Here is a 12876-nt window from a genome sequence, read left to right as displayed (position 1 = left end):
GGAGCTTCTGGGCCTGGAATATAGGACACTCTTTCAGTAGAATCATAGACAGGCCCGAGTCTTACATTTAGTACACATTTTAAATCCATATACTGTAAATCCACCGCATGTACTGTAAGGATTGGGCTGTCTTTTAAGAACTATAATAAAAGTGGATTCAAGTGATCTATTGAAATCCATGCACAGAGCTTCACCAGGAAGCCTTTCACATAATCCATTAATAACCCATTTGCCTGGTGGCTAGGGTGTATTCAGCTTTCCTTCTCAAATGCCAAACCACAAAGCTATACCTAAGCCACGTAGATAAGTTTGGAGTAGAGAGAGCTTTACCTCCTCCTAGAGTATCTGGCTATAAAACATGCAGTCAATATCCTCAACCCTCATTGAAGGCTCATGCTATACAGCACACCCTGTTGTTTCATGCAAAATGGATTGATTTGCCTGTGGCATTTTTCAGGCCTCGAAGAGAAGACTTACATTGGTAGCACCAACAGATGAGGATGCCTGAACACCATCAAAGCTACAGGGAAAGAAAGCAATAAGATTAGGACAGGAGGGGGAATGCAAGCTATGACTCTCTACAGCAGTGGGTGTGCCATGGCTGTATTCCTTATTCCTACTAGCTGCTCACAATCTCTCGCTACTAACTGAAAACAAATCCAGTAAGAAAAATACCGATACCTCTTTTGTGACAAAGAGATTAACAGCTTGCCATTAGAAGCTGAGAGCTTTGCATTGAAGATGATGATCTGCAACAACAACAAAAATATGTATCATTGCAAATGGCTGGACTGGCACAGCCTCAATTACAGTCTTAACTGTTAAAAAAAAGGTGTTGTGGCATCTTAAGGGCTAACATTTATTATGGCACCACAGACTAGCGTCTACTTCATCAGATGTAAACCTTATACCATAATATATGTATTAAATTGTGGGACCTAGACTAGCACAGCAAATGTTACCTCTCTAGAAAGTCTTAGCTTTGTTAGTGCTGTTGTGTTTGTTGTAGATCACATAACAAGTTTGTGCCTGGAGGGGGGACGACCAAGAAACTGCTGGTAGTTGCATGTATACATGCATGGATTATAGCGCATTCCCCCCCCCCTTTCTATTTCTTTCTTCTTATTTGTAAAAGACACTGTTAATTTACTCTGGCTGCATAGGGAACAGCATTCATTTCTACATACATCAAGTGACATACAAAACAAGACCATCCTATTATGAGTGAACTGTTTCAAAGAGATAAAGAATTATATGACTTTCCGAAGATATCTGAAGGCAGCCCTGTATCATGAAGTTTTAATGCCTGGTGTTTCATTATGTTTTTTATATTCTGTTGGAAGCCACCCAAAGTGGGTGGGGAAGAAGAAGAAGAAGAAGAAGAAGAAGAAGAAGAAGAAGAAGAAGAAGAAGAAGAAGAAGAAGAAGGGGAGGAGGAGTTTGGATTTGATATCCCACTTTATCACTACCCGAAGGAGTCTCAAAGCAGCTAACATTCTCCTTTTCCTTCCTCCTCCACAACAAACACTCTGTGAGGTGAGTGGGGCTGAGAGACTTCAAAGAAGTGTGACTAGCCCAGGAGCGGAGACGTGAACCCGATTCCCCAGATCATTGTTTTTCAACCTTTTTTGGGCAAAGGCACACTTGTTTCATGAAAAAAATCACGAGGCACACCACCATTAGAAAATGTTAAAAAATTTAACTCTGTGCCTATATTGACTATATATAGAGTAATTCTCTTGAATAGGAATCAAATAAACACAAATCTTTCGAATTTTTCAATTTTCCCCACGGAACACCAGGCAACATCTCGCGGCACACTAGTGTGCCGCGGAACAGTGGTTGAAAAACACTGCCCCAGATTATAAGTCTACCACTCTTAACCACTACACCACACTGGCTCTGGTAATTTATTATTATTATTATTATTATTATTATTATTATTATTATTATTATTATTAATTATTTTCTATTCTGTTCAACAGGAATTGGCCATTGCTTTGTCAGTGATAATCTGGCTAGGATAATCTGACAAGTTTGCGTTTACTGTATGGGGGCATGTGTGTGAATGTTGCATGTGTAAGGGAGGGTTAGTTGAGGGGAACTTGGCCATTGGCAGAATATAATTAGTGTACCGTGGCCAATGTGCTGTGCAATTCTTGTTTTTTCTGCATTTTGTAAAGTTTACTTAAGAACATAAGAAGAGCCTGATGGATCGGATCAATGGCTCATCAAGTCCAGCATCCTGTTCTCACAGTGGCCAACCAGATGCCATGCAGTATTTATTGGTTTACACTGTTCCTGGAATCTTTTGATCAGAGATTGGGAACCTGTGGCTCTCCAACTGCTGTTTGACTCTCATCAGCATGGCCAATAGACAGAGGTTGTTGGAGCTGTAGACAGTCAACATCTGAAAGGCCCAGGTTCCTATCTCTGCTTTTGATGAAGGAGAGAACTTTTTTAGATAAATAAATAAAATGGAGGCCATGCAGGTGTTTTGCTTCAATACTCACAACTTCCCACTGCAGGACAGACTGACCATGTACAAACACATCAGTGAAAAGAGGCTGTTTCACCACAACACTCTGGCTTTCTATGGAAACGAGTGGAAAATTTGAGCCTCTTATCTTTACCACCAAAGGTTGTGGAGCAGGGAAGTGTTCTGAAATCTGCAAGAGAAGGCAAGGTGTCATGAGTTTCTGGTGTGTGGCTGCCACTTCTACAGACCTTCATTCCCATTAGGACAAGACACAATTTCCACGACTATTATCCTAAAGAATGGTCTCATGAGACAATGAGATTTAGAATGCAGATACTGTGTTCAGGTTCTGCTACCAAAAGAGCTTTTAATGCAAATATATATTCAGCAGATTCCAAGCTTAACAAGCATATAAGATTCTAATACTTAGGCAAGCACATCAGTGCATCTAGGCAGCTAATTAGTTAGACTTTGTATGCAACAACAGTAATTGCCTGCTGACTTTATTAATGCAAATTTGTATGAAGCACTTCCTTTTTTAAGCAAGCAAACTTTGGGTTGCATGACTTAGTTATGTCCTGTGCTGCATAAGCAGGCAATCCTATACATGTCTTCTCAGAAGAAAGCCTCACTGAGTTCAATGGAGCTTTCTATCATGGGACTGCAGCCTTAATGACTCACAGTAAATCCTTAAAAGATGCACACCTATAAGGAGAAGATCAAGTGCTTGATTTGAATGGCCTATTGCCAGAGGAGCATAAAAAGAAAACACACTAACCTTTGTAATTGCACTTGCCAAGCCAGTTGTCATGAGTTGTTTCTGCTGATAAAGGGAATAGTAAAGTGAATCAGCTTTGGGTATCTCGAATTAATTTCTGAAACACCCTCATTCAGGGCTAGCAGGCCAATGGGAGAAATCAAAAAGGCCAGCCACCAACAGCAGCTTGAGCCCACTCTTCCCTTCTCCCGTGTTAGAACCATTCACTCTGTCTCTCTTCCTCTCTCCTTTCATGTAGCCTTACTCTGCATACAAAAAGGTCTTACGTAGGTAGTTGGAACCAAATAACTCCAATATGAGCTAACACACCACTTTGGAGGCTGGATGGGAAACAACGGAAGGGACTCTGTGTTGCCTTGCTTTAACACAGGGACAAGGAACCCTGACAAGAGAGTTTGGCTTCTGTGTTGTGCTGTGTGAAAAGGCCTTCATTTCTTGCAGTGCAGCACAGAAAAGCTTCCCCCCCCCCCTTAGACTCTCTGTTTCTCCGCTCTCCCAGCCCCTTGCATTGGTCTGTCTTCCGCCTCTTGGGCCTTGCTCTTTCTGCCCCCTCCTGCTACTTAACCTTTCTCTCTCTTTCTCCTGTCTCCAAGAGCACCCAACCCTTAACCTTTTTCTCCCCCACCTAACCTCTACCCCCATCTTTTTTTTTCCTGTCCCACTGCTTCAATTCTGAGTGTTTTCTCTCTGTGTCAAGCGTGCTCTTCCTATTGGGTCCTCTGGCTCCACTTACCACTAGCTCTACCTGCTGTTAGTTGCCTTGCCCTCTGCTCTGTCCTTTGCCCCACTGGCCTCAGTGGTCATCGGCTGCTGTCTGTGTCCAAGCACAATTTGTTTTTGTTTTTCACCTGATTGTCATGAGTTCTAGGAGTCCATTGTTGAGGAGACTTGCTGGAACAATCAGGATTTTCCTACTTCATACATTTTTTTTTATAATCCTGGCACTACCTTCATCCACAAAGCATGGGGAGAAGCAACTTGAGAAATGGCATTTGAACAAATAAAATGAGATTTGAACGAATGAAGGCTCTTTTGCACTCTCAAAACCAAAATCCCCCTCTCTCAAACAAGAGGAGCAAAAGAAAAGGTGTGTGCAAAGGCAGGGAGAAGGACAAGCATCTGATTATGAAAGATGAGGGCAGGAATAAGGGACATTGTAAGACATATGTTCAAAGTGACCACGGAAACAATATTACTTCCTTCACAATACAGTCCGTTTCAGAGGGAGAAGCCAGGAAGCAGATAGCTAATCAGGGACAATCAGTGATAGGACAGGGGCTGAGGAGCAAACCATTTCCATTCATCATGCTATTTTTAGAGAAAGTGTGCTTGAAAATGATCTGGTGAAATTACCGGTACAATAGAAGGAAGGAGATGCACAGCCAATTATGCATCCTGGATTGAGGATGACCTTTTATGTTCTATGAGGCTACGCTGTTCTAGAAATAGAAGCAATCCTCAAAACCCGGAAATGTCCAATCATCCTGCCCTAAATCTATCAAGGATAACCTCGGAACAGTCCTCTATAGCAGGAGAGCTGGTGGTCCTTCAGCTGTTGTTGAAGTCCAGCTCCTGTCAGCCCCATCCAGCATAGCCGACCGTTAAAGATGATGGGCAATATAGCCCGGCAACATCTGGAGGACCATAGGTCCCCCACATCTACTATAATATAGATTTTGTAGCTACTGTTTTCTCTTGGGCAACAAACTTAATCTACAGAAATTTGCTGTTAAATAGTTATCTCTAGGTTGGTAAAATCTTTCCCTGGTGCTTCTGTATGCTAAGCTACTGTTAAAAGCACAGCCACAGAAATCCAGTGAAAAAAATTTATCAACCCTTTGTGAAGAGCAGATTCTATAACGGAAAGGGGCACTTTTCATGAGAAAGTCAATGGATCCATCAGAGGATGGGGGAGGAGTATAAGAGAGGTAAAGGGAGAAAGGGGAACAAGAACATAAGAGACCTGCTGGCTGATCAGAGCAAATCCTCTTTTCTAGAGCAGCCAACCAGATGCCCGCAAGCAAAATATGAATCCATCTTCCGTTGTTGCTCCCCATACTGCTCCTAAAATATGGAATCACCGGTGTGGGGAGCAGAGTTGCAAGGGCTCACAGGTGCACATGTATGGCTAAGAGTAGATCATTTTGGCAACATTTTGTCTACAGCCACAAAATGTATAGCACCAACACTGTGTCATATAGAAGCATGGAAACCCAAAAGTTATGGTCACTTTACCCCTGCTCCTTTGGTAAGGTTGGCACTGCAGCCTCCAGTTAGGGCAGTGATCCCAATGCTGATGAAATCCTTGCTCAGAGTCAAGTGGAAGTTAGTGCCAGACTGTGGAGTCGCTTGGAAAAGTGTGGTGCTGGGTGGGCTTCCCGGCAGAGAAACCTGAAATGTAGCCTAGTGGGAGATCCAAGGGGAAAATGCAGGAGATCCTTGTTAATCCTTTAAAGCGAGTAAGTCAGCCTTAAGGCTGCTATTTCTCCTTCCCAACTGTTTGCAGGAACTCTGCTTGCTGGTTTGAGAATCTTGTGTTTCAAAAACCCAGTTTATCCCCTTATACCCTGTTACAGGTAGGTAGCCGTGTTAGTCTGCCATAGTCGAAACAAAACAAAACAAAAAATCCTTCCAGTAGCACCTTAAAGACCAACTAAATTTGTTCTTGGTATGAGCTTTCGTGTGCATGCACACTTCTTCCAATACCTTATACCCAATCAACCACTGCACTCTGCAGCAGAGGGTCTCCTGCAGATAACTTCAGGCTTCTGCAGGAATCAGGAATTCAGCATGCTGGTTTTCCCTCCTGTTACATGACTGACCCCATCTGTTATCATTTGGGGACCTACTGAAGACCTTCCTCTTTCGGCAAGTCTTTTAAGTGGAGATCTTGTCCCAACCCCCATCTGTATTGGAATTATTTTTAAACTATTTTTACACATGGAATTGTCTTTAAATGTTTTAAGATCACAACTGTTTCATTTGTGTTTTGATTGTATATTTTATTGCTTTATCCCACCCTGGGATCTTGTGGTGAAGGATGGGTAAGGGAAATACAGAACTACAGAAATAAAACCAACACTCTAACCATCAGTCAAGTTCTGTGCTCTTTAGTCCTACAGATGTCATTAGACTTAAGACCATGCACCCAGGTGAGGAGTTTTGCCTAAGGCTGGGCTGATTATCCTCTCACCGAATACATACCTGTACACACACATTCTCTCCCTCTCTCTCTTGTCTACCTTTCCCCTCAACCCAGGGGCGTACCCAGGATCAAAACTAGAGGGGGGGGGGACAAGCCATGGTTGTTCAGGTTGTGACATTTCAGCACGGAAAGGCGAATGAAACCAAAATTTTAGGAAAATTATATATAATTATAGCAGTGCTTTATTACGGTAATTATTACAATTATTTGCTTGATTTTTTTTTAAAAAAAAATTATTCTAGTTACATGTCTTATACCAGGGGTGGCCAACTCCCAAGAGACTGTGATCTACTTTCAGCAGTGATCTACCCCCGTTTTTTGGGGTTCAGCTCAAAGTTGTTGACCTTTTTTGGGGATGAGGAATGCCCCGTTTCCCCCCCCCCCAAACAGAAAGCCCCCAAATGGCTGAAAAACTCAGTTTCCTAGGATCCTCAGCCATCGCAACTCACCATGCAAGGGAACTTTTTCCAAAGCTCCTTTGCAACGATCAGCCGGCGCAACACACACACACACACGCAGTGGCCGGCTGCCGGTCGGCAGAGCTCAATTGCTATTTAGATTTTGGGAGGGGGAGAAAGACTGGTAGTTGAGCTTTTTAGGAGAGCTTTTTTTCCTTTTAGGCTGTTGATAACCATTTAATTATTATTATTATTTGCTTCTGGGGGGGCAGGTGCCCCCTCCTGCCCCCCCTTGGGTATGCCCATGCCTCAACCTACTAGTTTTCTTTGTGTTAGGAATTTCTGGTGTTGGGTACCATTCAGTCATGCAATTCCGCTCCCCCCAAATATCCTGAAATGGTACCTTCCCAAGAGAGATGTGCCATGTGCTTCTTCTTATAAAGGCAGACCTTGAGAAATAAAACAGGAACAGCAGCAGAAAGGCACACCAGAACTACATCTACGCCTGACTTCCATTGCCACAATCACAAGGCAAGAAAAGAGGTTATAGATATGGGGATTAGTCAGAGTTTCATAACGCAACCTGTTCTCCAAAGCCAAGAATAATACTTGCCTGATAAGGAATCAGGAAATACCTATCGTTTACTTTAGGGGAACCTATTAGATCATAATGGATGGTCCCAAATGTTCCAACAGGAACTGCACCTGCAGAGAAATACAAAGAGATTGTTGAATCACGTGCAACACCCATGAAAGAGCATGTGGCTATTGGGACCTGAGCCACCTCTTTCATGCTGCTCCTTTAAACCGTAAGGTTAAAACAGACTTGAAAAGTACATTCAGTTCAACCATTTGCCTCGAGCCTTAGAAATAGGGCAGGCTATCAGACAAGGGCAATTGTTGCTTATGATGCTCAATGAGTTAATTGGCAGTAATTCTTGGGACCAGATAGGTATCCCTGAATACAGACCACTTCCGTTGATGGATTGACTTAATAAAACCGTGGAGAATCACTGTGAGGTAACCATACCTAATGTAGGGCATAGAACGCTTGGAGAGTTACCAGCTGATTTCTTATCTTCTGTTTCCAAACAAGGTTATCTGTTAGCCTCTGCTAGGCTGTTCCACAAAGTCTCCCCAGCAGAAGCAAAGGTTGTTGGAAAAAGAGGGTGTCATCAGCAACTTACAAGCCAGTGTACTCAGAAGTGACACATTAAGGATGTCAGCTACCAATCGGATGCAGTGACGGATCTGTAAAACAGAGTGAATGTAGAGCACACAGTAAAGAATCAAACACACAAAGTCAGGAAGAGAATAATTTGGAATGGAAAGGACTGTTGCCAAGTCCTCCTGAAACAAGGTGTTGAGAGAATTCTTTAAGAATCATGTAAAATGCATGTTTTAGTGTAGAAGTACACAATGAATTACGGGTAGCTATCCTAGGAATTTCTTATGGAATTTCTGAATTTCACTCAGATCAGGGCTGAATACCCTCAGACACTTCTAGGCCATAGTGATTTTTGGGTGGGATTCAATCACATATTAGCAAATCCAGGTTGCACAATTATAGTTGAACAGGAGGTTTTGCACAGCAACCCCACTTCCCCCCCAAAAAACATTGGACTTTTTTCAAGAAGGAAAGTGCTGGGAAAATGCAATGGGAAATGTGGGATAACACTTGCTTTGACACAGCATTGTCTAGCCTCCCCACAAACAAATAGCAACAAATGCTCCTGAAATAGTCAAGGTCATCTAATCTCCCTGAAGACAAATCAGGATCCAAATGTCCTATATGTTTGCGACATAGAAACTTCTGTGTGTATCCTGTAATAGTAAACCCAAAGCAAGGGAGTCACACTTTTGCCCCCAAATAGAGAAAATGTAGTGCTGGAGAACTTTGTCAACTTGCATGCTCTTGATAGGGAAGAAACTCTTGTGGTTCACGTGAACCTACATAATTCACATTTCTCAAACCAATATGCAAACTTAAAGACAGCTGTCTTTTGAAATTTGCACCAAATTTCATTATGCAGTTCTCCAACAAAAAAAATGGGTACAAAGATGCATTATTTCAGGGGGAATTGAGCACAAAAACACATACATTCGTGAAAACAATGTACCGTATTTTTTGCTCCATAAGACGCACTTTTTTCCTCATGAAAAGTAAGGGGAAATGCCTGTGCGTCTTATGGAGCGAATGGTGGTCCCTGGAGCTGAATTGCCCAGGGGCCAAAAGAGGATCATGCTTTTTATTTTACAAAGAGAAAAGGGAGTGTTGAAAGGACCCCGCTCAGCAGCTGATCAGCAAGAGATCGGGAGAGAGATAAGAGTCCCGGCTCCCTTTCAGCCCCGCCCTCCTTTGTTGAATGTGCTGCAGAGGGAGGTTGTTTGTTTCCCCAGGACATGTGACTGGCTGATTAGATTATCTGTCTGGAAACTGTAGAAATGGCTCCCTTTCCTTAAGATTTTTCAGAAATGTGAGTTAAACCTCATAAAAATGGGGCTTTTCCTCTTTGCTTTTCCCCCTTTGCAAAAGGAGCTTTGCTTTTCCCCCTTTGCAAAAAAAGCTGCAAAACCTAGCTGATCCTCGGGGAAAAAAACCCAGGGCTTTTCCCTTTGCAAAAAAAGCTGCAAAACTTTTAGCTGATCCTAAAAAAAGCCTTTTGCCTTTGCAAAAACAGCTGCAAAACTTTTAGCTGATCCTCAAGAAAGCCAGGGCTTTTCCCTTTGCAAAAAAGCTGCAAAACTTTTAGCTGATCCTCAAAAACAAAACAAAACACAAAAAAGGGCTTTTAGAGGAGGAAAACCAGCAAAATATTTTTTTTCCCTTGTTTCCTCCTCTAAAAATGAGGTGCGCCCTATGGTCCGGTGCGTTCTATGGAGCGAAAAATACGGTACATAGTTGCCCAGCTTACCACATCAATCAAAATTGTCCAGACCACAGATTGCATGTTGTTCTCATCTGGTCCAGCCACACTGAGCAAAAGGAATTATTGACATCACTGATTATAAGGATCAATTATAAGCATGTAGAAATTTCAGTATTCCTATCGCTTTGCAGTTCTTATCTCACATTCTAAAGCTTAAACCTAGGTTGGTTGCAAAACAGGAATACAGATATAAAGGAACAACATGAACAAGTTAGAGAATATATGCTGCTGGCAAATGGCTGGGTGTATTCCACACGTCCAAACACTGAAAAATAATTTTAACTTCAGTCTTTGGAAGAGGCCTTATGGCCTTCAAGTTACACATGCAGAAACCCACAACTGAAGACCAAATGCTTGTTTGATGGCAATTAGCAAGGTAGCAGAATATAATTAGGTTGCAGCCAAAAATGTTGCCAAAAAGTTCAATCAGATTTTATCATTATCAAAATTGCTGCAGTTTTTGCCATTATTCTTCACATTGGGTTAGACCAGGGGTCAGCAAACTTTTTCAGCAGGGGGCCGGTCCACTGTCCCTCAGACCTTGTGGGGGGCCGGACTATATTTTGAAAAAAGAAATGAACGAATTCCTATGCCCCACAAATAACCCAGATATGCATTTTAAATAAAAGCACACATTCTACTCATGTAAAAACACGCTGATTCCTGTACCGTCCGCGGGCCACATTTAGAAGGTGATTGAGCCGCATCCGGCCCCCGGGCCTTAGTTTGGGGACCCCTGGGTTAGACTCATGGGCCAATCCAACAGAAACAGGTGCATTTAAAATCTAGACTGAAACTTATCTGCTTAACCCAGAAAAGTGGAACTAACAGCAAGAGCTGAGCCAGCTATTTATTTCTACTGTTTAGTTTTATCTCAGATTTGTATTTGAGATGTATCCTTCTCTGCTCATGGCCTTCTTCAGTTACCAGGATATGAATTATCTTCCCCACTCACCTTTTTTGCTGTTTGACTTGAATATCGTTGATAAAGATCCTTGAAGCTTCAATGATGATTCTTGGAAGAATCCCAGAGTAGTTTGGATTCAACATCAATCTTGACTTTCACTTCAGAATTGAAGGCGCCACTCTTGGTGCTAAACTCCAAGGAAAAGCAAATAAGCAATTTTTCTTTTCTTTTTTAGAAGGGCTTGGGATGTTGGCAGAACAACAATTCTTAATGACTGCATCTGCATTAATATGGAAGCCATCACCATTCAGTTGTGGTATTAATAATATTCTTGTTCCTTAGAGTTTTATTTCAAAGAAATTCCCAGTGTAATCAGATTTGAGTCAGAGCCAAGACTATAGACATTAAGGATTAACAGATTATATTTCTGGTTTCTGTCATTTTATCATGTTTTAACCATAATTCTGTTCTGTTCCATCTCTGTATTTATATGAAATTATTATTATTATTATTATTATTATTATTATTATTAATTTCAAAGTATGTATTGAGATGTGCATTTTCTCTCAAAGTATGTATGCAAAACACTTATTTTATCTAAAAGATTAGCCTTTAAATGTATATTTTGATGAGAAACTATGTCACATTATTTGGAGAAGTGCAAAATGTGTTGGACCTATTTTATTTTCTTCAAAAATAGACCTAATTCTCCGAATGCAGCTAACAAATAAAAACAATAAAAACTAAAACAACCCACAAATTTAATCCCAACACATAATCAGAATTTTAACATAAAATTTCCAGCAAACATAACATCTCCAACTTCATTTTAAAAAACCAGCAACATAAAACTAAGCCTGTTAAGACTTAGAACCAACGCACACATTCGTTCAAGATGTACTGATCACATTCTGCATAGGAATTCACAGAGGTTAATCATCACTATGAACAATTCATTTGCCCTCTAAAACATATTAAACAGTGGTAACCAGCTGTTTCACAGGGGTAGCCCATTTTTGTATCATACCCTGCAACCCTAAGCACATATGCCAGAGACTAAGTCCCATTCAGCAAAGTGCAATTTACTTTTCAATAAAGGTACTTTGCATTGTGCAGCTAATGAGCCAACTTACAAACAAACAATTTGGTTGATGCTTGAAAGGCAGGACTAGAACCAATGGCTGGAAATTGCAAGGAAGCAGATTTTGGTTAAGCGTCATGTGTAACTTTCTCATTGTAAGAACTGTTCAACTGTCAAACTGGATTCCTTGGGAGGTGGTGGGCCCTTCATCTTCACTGGTGCTTTTAAATCAGAGGCTGGGTGGTCATCTGTCAGGGATGCTCTAGTAGTTGTGTCATGCATTGCATACTGTCAAGGGAACCTCCGGAAGCAGCGGAGAGCCAGCGGAGGTGAAGGGAGGGAACCCTGATGCTGAAAGTACCCAGCACCGCCCGAGAAGCCCTGAGACATCCTGTAGGAGCAAGAGACAGGAAGAGAGCTCCATGGTTGAAGGGCTGTCGGAGGCTGAGGGGTCCAAACACTTAATAAGCAGTTCAGGAACGGAGGGGGAGCTGGTAGTCCCGTCGCCCCAATTATGTAGGGGGCTCAAACAGAAGAAGGAAAGGAGGAGACTTGGGGTCCCCAGGTTTCTCTGCTGGAGGCACTCTCACAAAGCGCCACTTCTGGGATCTGAGAGTGACTAAGGCAGTCATGGAATTTGGAGCTATATTTGTACATATCTGTATAATAAACTGATGTAAATATACAGATCCTGAGTCACCGCCTTTTACTCATGAGGAGCACAATACTCCCTTACACATACCCCATATAAAGCGGAGGGTTGGAGCAGATGACCCATAAGGCCACTTGCAACTCCATAATTCTATTAAACATTTTTGAACATTTATCTTGGTGTGAACATTTGTTCAGAAGCTTTAACTGACACCAGGGAACAATAGTACCCATTGTGGATGGAAATGAGCTACTGGGCACAGGTGACACTGGGGCTCTTTGACTTCCTATTGCCAAAGTTCAGGCAAAATTTCTCTTGACATCAGCCACAGTGTAACTTCATGAAAGGGTATCTATGGAGATTGGAAGTCTGGTCCAACTTCTGCCTGTGCCATTTTGCAGCTCAAGCCAACTGTTAGAAATGCAAAAGTGTGTTTGGTGCTCTTC

The 12876-nt window shown here is 42.0% G+C and overlaps 2 long non-coding RNA genes across 2 annotated transcripts; both read right to left on the bottom strand.

The window, feature by feature from the left end:
* Nucleotides 1–476: 476 nt before the first annotated feature.
* On the bottom strand, nt 477–2654 carry LOC117047798. The gene is made up of 3 exons (XR_004426776.1): nt 2514–2654; nt 682–749; nt 477–520 (listed from the first exon to the last, which is right to left on the bottom strand). It is a non-coding gene; the product is annotated as an uncharacterized LOC117047798 (long non-coding RNA).
* A 5185-nt stretch (nt 2655–7839) lies between these two features.
* LOC117047797 lies at nt 7840–10803 on the bottom strand. The gene is made up of 3 exons (XR_004426775.1): nt 10746–10803; nt 9776–9836; nt 7840–8111 (listed from the first exon to the last, which is right to left on the bottom strand). It is a non-coding gene; the product is annotated as an uncharacterized LOC117047797 (long non-coding RNA).
* Between the last annotated feature and the right edge of the window lie 2073 nt (nt 10804–12876).

The sequence above is a fragment of the Lacerta agilis genome, chromosome 6 (assembly GCF_009819535.1).
Source record: "Lacerta agilis isolate rLacAgi1 chromosome 6, rLacAgi1.pri, whole genome shotgun sequence".
NCBI lineage: Eukaryota > Metazoa > Chordata > Lepidosauria > Squamata > Lacertidae > Lacerta > Lacerta agilis.
Note: the sequence above shows the minus strand (reverse complement) of the source record. Positions and strands in the feature narration are given on the sequence as shown.